The sequence below is a fragment of the Pseudophryne corroboree genome, chromosome 6, assembly GCF_028390025.1.
Source record: "Pseudophryne corroboree isolate aPseCor3 chromosome 6, aPseCor3.hap2, whole genome shotgun sequence".
Classification (NCBI taxonomy): domain Eukaryota; kingdom Metazoa; phylum Chordata; class Amphibia; order Anura; family Myobatrachidae; genus Pseudophryne; species Pseudophryne corroboree.
Genome location: NC_086449.1, coordinates 229,672,491 through 229,685,424, shown reverse-complemented (window position 1 = coordinate 229,685,424; position 12,934 = coordinate 229,672,491). Strand labels below are relative to the sequence as shown.

The following is a 12,934-nucleotide window of genomic DNA, read 5'->3' as shown; positions in this document are numbered from 1 at the left end:
TTTTATCCGGTTCGATACTGTTCTTTTTTCCTTTTCTGTGCAGACAGTGGAAGGTGAAGAGGTAAGTGTTCTGCAGCCTTGTTAGGTTCGCAGAAGTGGATGTCGTTTTCTGTTTCCACTACATCCACCACTTGTCGCTGAGTCTATCTGGCTGGTCCCCACTCCGGTGACCACTTGTCTACTAATTTTCAGTTAGTCCAGGAATAGACTAGGACCTGTGAGTTATTTATAGAATCCAAAGGGGGACATTCTGAGTTACAGTTGTTTCCCCTTACTGTTTTTTTCTAATAGATCTTGCCGTTCCCCTATGGAAGGGGAGGTAGTACGCGACGCCATACAGAGGTGTGTCAGGTTCAGGACATTCTCTGGTTGTCCCTGTATAAAGGTGCAAATCGTTGTTTCTCTCTGACTGTTCTTCAACACAGGGATTGGCTGTTGTTCCCAACGACGCAGATGTCGCAAGTGGGTTTCAGAGTAGATACTGACCGGTTAAGGTTCGGTGTGTTTCCTGTGGAAAGAGGTCTGAGGATCCAGAGTTGGATCGGCTTTGCTGTGACACCTCATCAATATGTTCCGTTGATAAAACAGATGGGTGCGGCCTAAGAGGCTTTTTTTCGGTGAGCAGGTCTAATACCAGGGTGGTTTTCAAGGGACCAGTTGGAAATGTGGTCCGGGTCTCACCTGCGCATGCACCGGAATATAATCCTAACGGCCAGGACATCGCTCCTGTGGTGTCTACTCGGTTCTCTCCTTCTAGAGGAATGAAGGTTCGGGATCCAGGTTTATATCCTGGTGTCCGTGCATACAGATCTCCGAAGCTGGGGAGCAGTCCTTTGCAAGGGACGTATTTCCAGAGGATAAGGTCAATTTGGGAAACTTGTCTGCTATAAGCTTTCTTGAATTAAGAGCTATTTTCGACTAACGTATTCTTTGTGTTCTGCCCGTGTTAGTTCTGCCAGACGACTTGTCAGCAGTGGCGTAAGTGAGCTGCTATGGCGGAACAAGGAGCAAAGCGGCAATGGCGGAAGATGCACAGTTTGCAGTTGAGTGGGAAGTCTGGTAAACGCTATATTAGCAGTATTCGTTCCGGAGGTAAACGACGGAGAAATAGATTTCCTCTGCTGACGCGATATCCAGCCGGGAAAAATTCAGTCATCATCGAGAAGCTTTCCCGGACGTGACAAGTCTTTGAGGAGTGTCGCAATTGGACATGTTGGCGTCTCGCCTCAATGAGAGGCCTCAGGGAGATTGTTCCAGGTCAAGGGACACTCAAGATATAGCAGTGGACATCCTCGTGACACCGTGGGTGTTTTTAGTCGGTCTATGTGGCCTCTCCGTTTTCACTTTTCTGACGGTGGTGATCAAAGGTTCCGGTGATCCTCTTGAATCCGGTCTAGCCAGAGAGGGTTGGCTATCCAGTTTTTCATGGTTTACTCATAGAAGATTACTGCCCTCTTCCTCTAAGTGAGGTAATGTTACAACAAGATCAGGGCATGTATCGTGACTTACCACGGCACCGTCTGACGGCGGGGCGGTTGAAGGCCATATCCTAAGCCGAACGGGTGTTCCCAGTGAAATTGTTTCCTCAATTCTTCAGGCTAGGGAAGAACTAACGGCTAAGCGTTACCACCGTAGTTGGAGTAATTATGTGTCTCCTATGGAAGACTTTCAGCTAGGTCGTGCTTATCCATACTTTACGAGCCGGCGTGGATGCCTCTTTACAAAATTTATCTCTTGGAAAGTGGTCATGCTATTGGCTTTGATGTCCGCAAGGCGGGTATCGGGAGTGGTGGTTTTGTCTCACAAGAGCCTTGTTTGATCTTTCAGGTGGATAGAGAGGAATTGAGTACACGGTTGGTAGTTCTACCAAGAGTGGTTTCTGGGTTTCGCAGAAATCGGCCTATTTTGATGCCGGTGGTTACTTAGGCATTAGCTGATTCAAATTCCCTCGAACTAGCCAGGGTTTTGAGTATGTAGGTCACCAATTTGGCTCAGTTTGGATAAACAGAGGCTATGTTTGTCTGGTATGTTCCCAGCATGGTTTGGGAGACTGCATTATGCAGTCTGTTACACACTAAATCTGTGATGCGGTTTGGCATGTTCGTTCTACGGCTGGATTGCCGTCACCGAAGTCGGTGGAGGTCCATTCTTTTGGGAAGATGGGCTTTTCTTAGGCGGATGCCCGAGGAATCTCGGCAGTTCAACTTTGCCGAGCGGATTCTTGGTCAGGATCAAACGCTTTTGCTATGCTCTACAAGTTTAATACCCTGATTTTTGGGGACCTTTTGTTTGCTCATTCGGTGCTGCAGATTCATCCGTACTCTCCCGCCCGTTTTGGAGCTTTGGTATAAACCCCATGGTCCTTTGGTAGTCCCCCGCATCCTCTAGGACGTATGAGAAAATAGGATTTTGGTACCTACCGGTAAATCCTTTACTCTTAGTCCATAGAGGATGCTGGGTGCCCATCCCAGTGCGTACTGTGTCTGCAGTTATTGCTTTTGGTTACACCCTGGTGGTGTGTCTTCTCTGTCAGGCGGTTGCTACCGTTGTTCATGCCATGGCACGCAGGGTCTTATTTTTGCTTATGTGGACACATGGTTTGTGTTACATATTCTCTCAGCATGTGGCTGTGTTTTGTTCATGCCGTTGGCTGGTATTCTACTGAATGCCACGTTCTACGGTGTGTTTGTGGTGTGAGCTGGTATGACACTCCCCGTGTTTATAACAATAAATTCTTTCCTCGAAATGTCCATCTCTCCTGATCACAGTTTTCTAACTGAGGTCTGGAGGAGGGGCATAGAGGGAGGAGCCAGTTCACACACAGTTTAAGTCTTTATAGTGTGCCCAAGCTCCTGCGGATCCGTCTATACCCCATGGTCCTTTTGGAGTCCCCAGCATCCTCTACGGACTAAGAGAAAAGAATTTACCGGTAGGTACCAAAATCCTATTTTTTACGACTCTGGGATATCACAGTATAAAATGTCAAATTATTTAAAAAAATTATGTGTGATTAGACTGAATCATTGATACTCCTAATCTAACAGGTAGGGCAGACCATTATAATTCAATTTGCTTAGACAGATATACAAGACAAAACAAAATATGTCCTAATATTCCAATAGATTGCATAGAGAGGTAAGTAACTGAAATTTTATTCTTAAAGTGGTAGATATAAATTCATATATGCCACATAACTAGAGTCATTGATATTCCAAAAAAAGTTTTTTACACAGGTGGAGCCATCATAAGATGGCAGATATGAAATAATAAATAGCATACAGGTAAATTAAGTCATTACAACTCAACAGGTCTCATTGAAGACAAGGTAAGTAACTAGTATTAATATTCATGAAACAACAAATATACATTTCTTATATAGATCATAATTAAAGTGAGATACTTTCGTTCTGAGAAATCTCACAAAAAGGGTAAGTAGCTATTAATTTCAGTTAGTCCTCTTGGATGTTGGCTGTTCATCAAAAAGATAATTTTGCTTTCAAACCTAAGGAGATTTCCATCAATATCCCTGCCTCGAATGTTTGTCTCAAAATGTTTCATACAAAAAGATTGGAGGCCCTTTGAGATCCCATTATTGTATATCAAAAAATGATTAGCTACAGGGGTAAGTGATTTGAATCTCATTTTATCTTGCCTGGCGTTTCAAATAATGCCCACATGTTCGAGCAATCTTGTTTTAAATGGTCTAATTGTTTTACCAATATATACCATATTATAAGGACAAATTAATTGGTACACCACCCCTGGTGTAGTACAATCAATGTAACTTTCAATATCCCATCTTTTACCATATCTGTCAGTGTAGTTAGTCTTTGGGATCATGAGTTGACAGGCCTTACACTGCCTACAGAAAAATGAGCCTTTCTTATGATGGATCGGTTTCTACTTCAACTAATCAATTGACTGTCCAACAGTCCTTTGCGAGGAAGATGATACAGTATATGACAGCAGTCCCCATTTTGCAGAGCGGATAACTGAGGCCATAACAACTATGCTGGTGTCAGACGTGCATCCGGTATCCACCATTGGTACAGTGGGATGCAGACAGTTACATAGTTACATAGTTGTTGAGGTTGACAAAAGACAAATGTCCATCGAGTTCAACCTATTGTACATAACATTATTTTAGATATATTTTTTAAAATATTAATTAAATGCTGTATCCCTGGATATTTTTTTCAGCTAGGAATTTATTTAATCCATATTTAATCCTTTTCTCCGTTGTGTATGGCATTTTTTCTCCTCTAACCTCAGTGGGTGTCCTCGTGTCCTATGTAGTGTTTTTCTGGTAAACAAATCGTTTGATAGATACTTGTATTGTCCCTTAATGTATTTATAAATATTAATGATGTCCCCTCTCAGTCGCCTCTTTTCCAGTGTGATCATATCAAGCCTTTTAAGTCTTTCCTCATAGTCCAATGCCTCTAACCCCTTAACCAGTTTGGTGGCTTTCCTATGAACCCTTTCGAGTTCCAAGATATCTTTTTTATAGTATGGTGCCCAAAACTGTACACAATATTCCAGGTGTGGCCGCACCAATGATTTATACAGTAGTAGGATTACACTCTCATCCCTTGTCTCCATACCCCGTTTTATGCATGATAACACCTTATTAGCCTATGCTGCTGCATTTTGACATTGCAAACTGCTACCAAGTTTCTTATCGATGAGCACACCCAGATCCTTCTCAACTACCGTTATCCCTACATTTTCCCCATTTAGTTTATAAGCTGCCTGATTGTTCTTAGTCCCAAGGTGCATAACTTTACATTTGTCTATATTGAACCTCATTCCCCATTTGTCTATCCCGGCCTCCAGTCTAGTTAAGTCATTCTGTATATACTCAACATCCTTGTCTGAATTAATTATTCTACATAAATTAGTGTCATCTGCGAAAATTGACACTGTGCTTTCCAGTCCCTCACCTAGGTCATTAATGAATATATAAAACAGCAATGGCCTGAGTACTGAGCCCTGTGGTATTCCACTGAGTACTGAAGCCCATTCAGAGTACATCCCATTAACCCCCACTCGCTGTTCCCTATTAAACAGCCAATTACTCTCCCAAGTACAGATACTATTTCCCACCCCAAGCTCTCTTAGTTTGAGGATTAGTCTCCTGTGTGGAACTTTGTCAAAAGCCTTAGAGAAGTCTAAAAAGATCACATCCACTACATGACCCTTATCAATATTATTGCTCACTTTCTCGTAGAAGCTTATTAAGTTAGTTTGACATGACCTGTCCTTCACTAATCCATGTTGATTCCTAGTAATAACCTTGGCGGTATCCAAGTACTCTAGAATGCTATCCGTTAATATACCTTCTAGTATTTTCCCCACTATAGATGTCAAGCTAACCGGTCTATAGTTCCCGGGGAGCGTTTTAATGCCCTTTTTTAATATTGGGACTACCTCTGCTATACGCCAGTCCTTTGGTATCATTCCTGATCTAATTGATTTGCTGAAGATCAAATATAGAGGTTTCGATATCTCTACATTGAGTTCCATAAGAACCCTGGGGTGGAGTCCATCTGTCCCAGGAGATTTATTTATCTTAATTTTACTCAGTCTCTCCCAGATTACTCCCTCGTTTAAGCAAGTACCAAGCAATGGGTCATTATTATTATTTATGTTATGCTCTATTCTTGTCAACCTATCCTCTTTCGTGAATACTGATGAAAATAATTTATTAATTAAATCTGCTTTTTCCCTATCATCATTAATCAAGACATACAGCCTACCCTTTAAGGACCCAATATTCTCCCTTTTCACCCTTTTACCGTTTATATACTTAAAGAACTTTTTCGGGTTTGTTTTACTCTCCTTTGCGATTTGTTTTTCATTTTCTATTTTAGCTGCTCTAATCGCTTTTTTGCATTTATTGTTACATTCCTTGTAGAACTGGAATGATTCCACCTTTCCATCAGACTTAAATACTATGAAAGCATGCCTCTTTTTATCCATTTGTTCCTTGACCTTTTTATTAAGCCACATCGGTTTGGATTTCCTACTTCTGTTTTTGTTGACTTTGGGAATATATAAATTAGTGTACTTATTGAGCGCAGTTATAAAAATGTCCCACATTTCAGCAGTATTCTTACCATGAAATACAATTTCACAATTAATCCCCTTCATTGCTTGTTTCAGCAATGTGAAATTAGCTTTCCTAAAGTTAAAAATCTTGGTTAAACCCTTATATTGTTGTTTTTGAAAGCTGATATCGAATGTGATCATATTGTGATCGCTATTTCCTAGGGTCTCCCCTACTTTAGTATTTGTTATTATTTCCTCATTATTTGTTAGTACTAGGTCCAGTATAGCCCCTTGCCTAGTTGGCTCCTCAATTACCTGTGACAAGTAATGATCTTTTAGCATGTTTATGAACCTGTTACCCCTAGCTGTATTTACTGTTTTGGTGTTCCAGTTTATGTCCGGGTAATTGAAGTCCCGAACAATAATGACGTCCCCCATACTCGCAGCTTTTTCGATTTGTTGCAAGAGTAGTAATTCATCATCCACACTAATATCTTGTGGTTTATAGCATGTCCATATTAAAAGTTTTTTTTGTATCTTTACCCCCACTCAAAATCTCAACCCATAATGACTCTACGTTATCTCCAGTCCCCTCGTAACTGACCTCCTTTAAATATGGTTTTAAGAATGGTTTAACATAGAGACAAACACCCCCTCCCTTTTTATTAATCCTATCTCTCCTGAAGATAGTGTATCCCTCGATGTTTGCCGTCCAGTCGTGAGAATCGTCCACCATGTCTCAGTAATGCCTATTATGTCATAATGGTCATTATGTGCAATTGCCTCTAATTCCCCCATTTTATTTGTTAGGCTTCTTGCATTTGCAATCATACACTTAAGTTTATTAATTCCCTGATCCACAAGTTCTGTTGTACATGAAATTTCCTTAGGAACCATGGTATCCCTTAAATTACCATTGCTGACTCTTTGACTCCTTCCCCCCTCTCCACCCCCATTATACTTTATACATCCCACTATTCTTTTCTCTCTAGTTGTCCCACTAATTCCTTCTAATCCCTCCCCCCAGGCACCTAGTTTAAAATATCCTCCAACAGTCTAACCATCCTTCCCCCCAGCACCGCTGCTCCCTCCTCATTCAGGTGCAATCCATCACATCCAAAAAGATGGAGCTTGACTGTAAAGTCTGCCCAGTGTTCTAAGAACACAAACCCTTCCTTCCTACACCAGTCTCTAAGCCACACATTTACCTCCCTAATCTCCCTCTGCCTTCCTGGACTAGCACGTGGCACAGGTAATATTTCAGAGAATATTACCTTAGATGGCCTTGCCTTTAATTTTTGTCCTAGGTCCCTATAATCTCTCTTAAACACATCCCACCTTCCACTAACTTTGTCATTGGTGCCGACATGCACCAAGACCGCCGGGTCATTCCCGGCCCCTCCCAACAATCTTTCTACCCGGTCCGCAATATGCTATACCCAAGCACCCGGGAGACAACAGACTGTACGGCGATCGCGGTCCCGGTAGCAGATTGCCCTATCTGTTTTCCTGATAATAGAATCCCCTACTACCACAATTTGACTAGGTACCACACTTTCTTTTTTTCCCTTTGTCCTGGAGGAACCGCACCTCTGGTTACTAGAGGGAGCGGTATCCTCCAGTGCCATCATTTCCTCACTGCAATCCCCAGAATCTTCATCCAATCGGGCAAATTTATTGGGGTTTGGCAGGTAGGAGATGTCCTATCTCCCCCTCCCCCTCTTCTACCTCCTTCTAACCATGACCCAGCTTGATACCTGATTGTCCTCATCCTCCTCTACCGGTGCCCCCCCCTGCAACTCCTCCAGCGTTCTATCTAAGCTCAGTTCGAGATTGTGAATACTCCTCAGTCTTGTAACGGTTTGCTCTAGATCAGTTACCTGGGCTTCCAGGGCAACTGTATGCGTACACCTCGCGCAGATGTATTCACACTGGGCCGCTTGCTCCAGTTGATGAATGTACTGTGTCCCCGGTACCAAATACCATCTAGATACCACTTTACTAGGCAAGCAATTCCCGGACTGTACAGGGACTTTAAGAAAAGTGTCTTCAGTGTCCTGAAAATTGCAGTTGTATCCAATGTCCACTTAACCATGTGGACAAGTGGAGCAGGGCAAACTAAGGTCTATGTGACTGTGACAGCCCACTGGGTAGATGTATTGCCTCTTGCAGCAACAACAGCAGCGGCACCAGTAGCAGCATCTCACAAACGTCAATTCATTCCTAGGCAGGCAATGCTGTGTATTACCGGTGTCAGTAAGACTGCTGACAACCTCTTAAGGAAACTGAGGGACATCATAGCACAATGGTTTACTCCACTTAGACTCCCATGGGGATTTGTGATATCTGACAATACCACCAATATTCTGCGTACATTACATCTGGGCAAATTCCAGCACATCCCATGTTTTGCACATACAATTAATTTGGTGGTGCAGAATTTTTTAAAAAATGACGGGTGTGCAGGAGATGCTGTCAGTGGCTCAAAAAATTTCAACACTTTCGTCAATCAGCGACTGCATGCCAAAGACTGGAGCACCAGCAAACACTCCTGAAAGTGCCCTGCCATCACCTGAAGCAAGAGGTGGTAATGAGGTGGAATTCAACACTATATGCTTCAGAGGATGCAAAAGCAGCAAAAGGCCATTCAAGCCTATACATCCACCTACGATATAGGCAAAGGAGGTGGAATGCACTTGACTCAAGCACAATGGAGAATGAATTCTGTTTTGTGCAAGGTTCTCCAATGCTTACGAACTTTCCACACGTGAAGTCAGTTCAGACACTGCCAGCTTGAGACAGGTCATTCCCTTCATCAGTCTTTTGCAGAAGCAGCTGGAGAAATTGAAGGAGGAGCTAAGATGGAGCGATTCTGCTAAGTATGTGGTACTTGTGTATGGAGCCCTTCATTTGCTTTGCTAGGATTCAAGGGTAGTCAATCTGTTGAAATCAGAGCGCTACATTTTGGCCATCGTGCTCGATCCTAGGTTTAAAGCCTATGTTGTATCTCTCTTTCTGGCAGAAACAAGTCTGCAGAGGTTCAAAGACCTGCTGGTGAGATAATTGTCAACTCAAGCGGAACGTGACCCGTCAACAGCTCCGCTTTCATTTTCTCCCGCAACTGGGGATGTGAGGAAAAGGATTACATTTCCTAACCCACCCACTGACGGTGATGAAGGGGAGTCAGGAGCAAGTGTTGACATCTGGTCCGGAATGAAGGACCTGCCAACAATTATTGACATGTCTACTATCACTGCATATGATGCTGTCACCATTAAAAAAATGGTGGAGGATTATAACGGTGACAACATCCAAGTAGGCATGTCAGACAGTCCGTATGAACAGTATACTGGCAGGAAAAAGAGGCAATTTGATGGCCCTTTGCTCACAAACTGTGCTTTATTTTACCTAAGTTGCTCTCCCCTTCAGTGTGTACTCTGAAAGAGTGTTTCGTGCCACTGGTAACCTTGTCAGTGATCGGCGTAGGAGGTTACTTCCACAAAATGTGGGGATGATGTTCATCAAAATGAATTATACATTTTTCTAGGAAGACCTTTACCAACAATTACCTCCAGAAAGTACACAGGGACCTGTGATGGTGGATTCCAGTAAGGATGAATTAATACTCTGTGAAGATGAGAATGTACTGTACACACTGAAAGGGGTGAGGAATTGGAGGATGAGGACGACATCTTGCCTCTGTAGAGCCAGTTTGTGCAAGAAGAGATTCATTTCTTCTTTTTTTGGTGGGTGGATTGATTGCTTCTATTTTTGTGGGGACCCAAACAAATCAATCATTTCAGCCACAGTCGTGTGGCAGACCCTGTCGCTGAAATAATTGGTTTGTTAAAGTGTGTATGTCCTGTTTATACAACATAAGGGTGGGTGGGAGGGCCCAAGGACAATTCCATCTTGCACCTCTTATTTTTTTTTATTCATGATGTGCTCTTTGGGGCCTAGTTTTTAAAACTGCCATCAGTGCAGTCCTACTCCTAGAGGCCCACTTGTATCGCTTAGCTTAGTTATCCAGCCACCTCGGTGCCACCTTCTGGCCTAAACAATATTGTGAGGTGTAAGGTATCCAGAATAGATTGGAAATGAGTGAAAGTGCATGTCATAGAGTTCAATAATATTTTGGGATCAAAATTACCCCAAAATTCTGTGATTTTAGCTGTTTTTATGTGTTCTTCAAAAATCATCCAAAACCAAAACCTGAAAGGGTGGTTTTGGCAAAACCAATACAGATCCAAAACACAACCGGAGATCCAGATACAAAACCAAAACACAAAACCCGAAAAGTGTCCGCTGCACATCTCTAATTAAAATAGTTATAAATCCACAGCATTGCTATCATGCACTTAGAGCTTTTTTGAACACTCTTAAATCTCTCAGCTAAATGTGAAAGACAGTGTATTGATCATGGCCATACTCATTTGAACATACTTGCTGTGGGCTAAACAAAGTACATAGCTTTAGTGGGTGACCTTTATGTTTGTAACATAAGCGTACAGTATAAGGCTAGCACAGCTGTTCTTGAAAAATAATAGTGAATAGGTGCTTTTCATTTGGTGCTGCAAATGTCATCAATTATTGGAATAAGGCACAGAAAACAAATGTAAAAGGTAAGCAGTCATTTGTAAAATGATCTATTTTTTCTACATACTGTAATGTACACATACAGGTAGGTGTTCTCTGATATGTCCTGCTGTCTTTGCCTTAGTTTGTGTATTATTAAATAGCAACTTTTACAAGAAGTGAAGATAAATGTTTTAAACCAGTTAGTGAATATTAATAAAATACTGTACACCGACTGAGATGGCATTGTATTGTCTGGGTGTATTTGTACACTTAAACTGTTTAAGGATATATTTATATCATTACAAATTTGGCTGTAAAATGTCTTACATCACTGGAGTTAAATTTGTGTTCCCATTTCTTTCCAAACTGGACCACACAGCAGAATGAGATCATGGGCATGCTAGCTCTGGTATCCGGTCTCTAGGTCGACCACACTTAGGTCGACACTGTCTAGGTCACCCACTATAGGTCGACAGTAAGTAGGTCGACATGGTTTCTAGGTCGACAGGGACACTAGGTCAACATGACAAATGGTCAACATGCATTTTTTTTTTACTTTTTTTACTTTACGATCCACGTGGACTACAATTGAGAACGGTAACCTGTGTTGAGTGCAGCATTAGCGGAGTGAGGCACCTTGCCCGAAGCATGGCGAGGGGACACGGTGCACTAATTCCAGGTCACTGCACAGAGAAAACAACACCAACAAAAAGTGTAAAAACTCATGTCGACCTTCTGTCATGTCGATCTAGTACATGTTGGCCTAGAGTCCCTGTCGACCTAGAAACCATGTCGACCTACTTGCTGTTGACCAATAGTGGTTGACCTAGATACTGTTGACCTAAAAGTGGTCGACCTTGCATACCACACCCGCTAGCTCTATGCCTAAACTATAAGCAGATAAAATTTACAAAGACAGGACCGGATTTTGTAATTTTTGTCAATTGCACTTTTGTGCTGTGTGTACTTGGGAAACATCTCTGTCTCACTTGTTCTGTACTACTGTAGAGGTGCATAACTACAGTAGGTGGTAATTTGATGTTTGCATGTAGCCTAAGTTGAATGAGGGCATATTATGGACATAAACATTGAGTTGTGTGCTATTCTGAGTTGAGTGTATCCAGAGATCCACCCAATTTCAGATGGAAATCTTACATCCAGTTGCTGGTGAAAAAAGAGAGTTATGGTAGACTTACCTTTGTTAACTCTCTTTTTTGAGGTTCATAGGGTCATATGCATTGGAACAAAGGAAAATAAAGACTCTGTGTTGGGGCACACTTTGAAATGATAAATTCTAAAACTTAACTTTTAATTCCATACAACATAAGAAAAGGATAATTACACAGAATCCACACAGAGGGATTATCACCTCTTAAATTGATCCATTTATCAAGGGTGACGATAATTTTTCAAATTCAAATAGTAAATTTTAAAGCACCTATGGTGAAAATATTAAAGACACTGGAGTCCCTAATGGATATCCAGAGTAGTGAAGACATAGGCATACATAGAATAATTTGAATTGTGTTGCAATCCAATGCTTGGTGCCTTCTGTTTAAGGAGGTCTCCTGGTGTAGATTAATTAGCTGCGTGATAAATTCAAAGATAGAAACATTGCAAAAGGAGATAGTAAGTGTCAAAAATTGCATAGTAGACCATATTGCTAGATAAGTTGATGGTAGGGGTCAAAGGTTGCTCCAACTCTTCTGCTGTTTGTTGTCAGATAAGGAATTATGCTTACAGCACCTGATATACCCCGGTGGTCTCCCCTCTGGGTACTGATCAGGCTTATCACTGCTTTGCTTCCAAGATCAGATGGGATCAGGCGTAACCAGTGAAATATGGCAGTAATTTTCCCAATTTTAACAAATGAGAGAGTGTGGTTATTGACATGTACCTAGGTAAGGGTACTTCTGCTGTCCAGTTAATAGCACAGGTTCTCTGATACTTGTGGCATTGCAGAGAATGTAGCCTGGCATCTGGATGAGAGAGTTTTGAGTTAGGATAGATGCATGAAAAATAGGATAAGGACTCCACCTTCTGCTGTCCGCTATCATATAAAATTATAGCGGAGAGCGGATGAGAGAGGTGGGCTGATCTAACAAATCATTTACATGTGTTCAGTAAAAAAGGACATTATGGCCTTTAGCAATTTTGCATTAATTAATTAGAAACTGCATACTGCTTTAAAACACTGATTTATTGTTTAAAATCTAAAGAATTTTCAGTTCAATTTCAGTTTCAGACTCAGTTCACAGAGTCTTTCTTTTCCTTTGTTCCAATGCATACATCCCACTGACTCTGG

At 41.8% G+C, this 12,934-nt stretch overlaps 1 pseudogene; it reads right to left on the bottom strand.

Moving 5' to 3' along the window:
* Positions 1-12,363: 12,363 nt before the first annotated feature.
* On the bottom strand, positions 12,364-12,482 carry LOC134937295 (5S ribosomal RNA; annotated as a pseudogene).
* Positions 12,483-12,934: the final 452 nt, after the last annotated feature.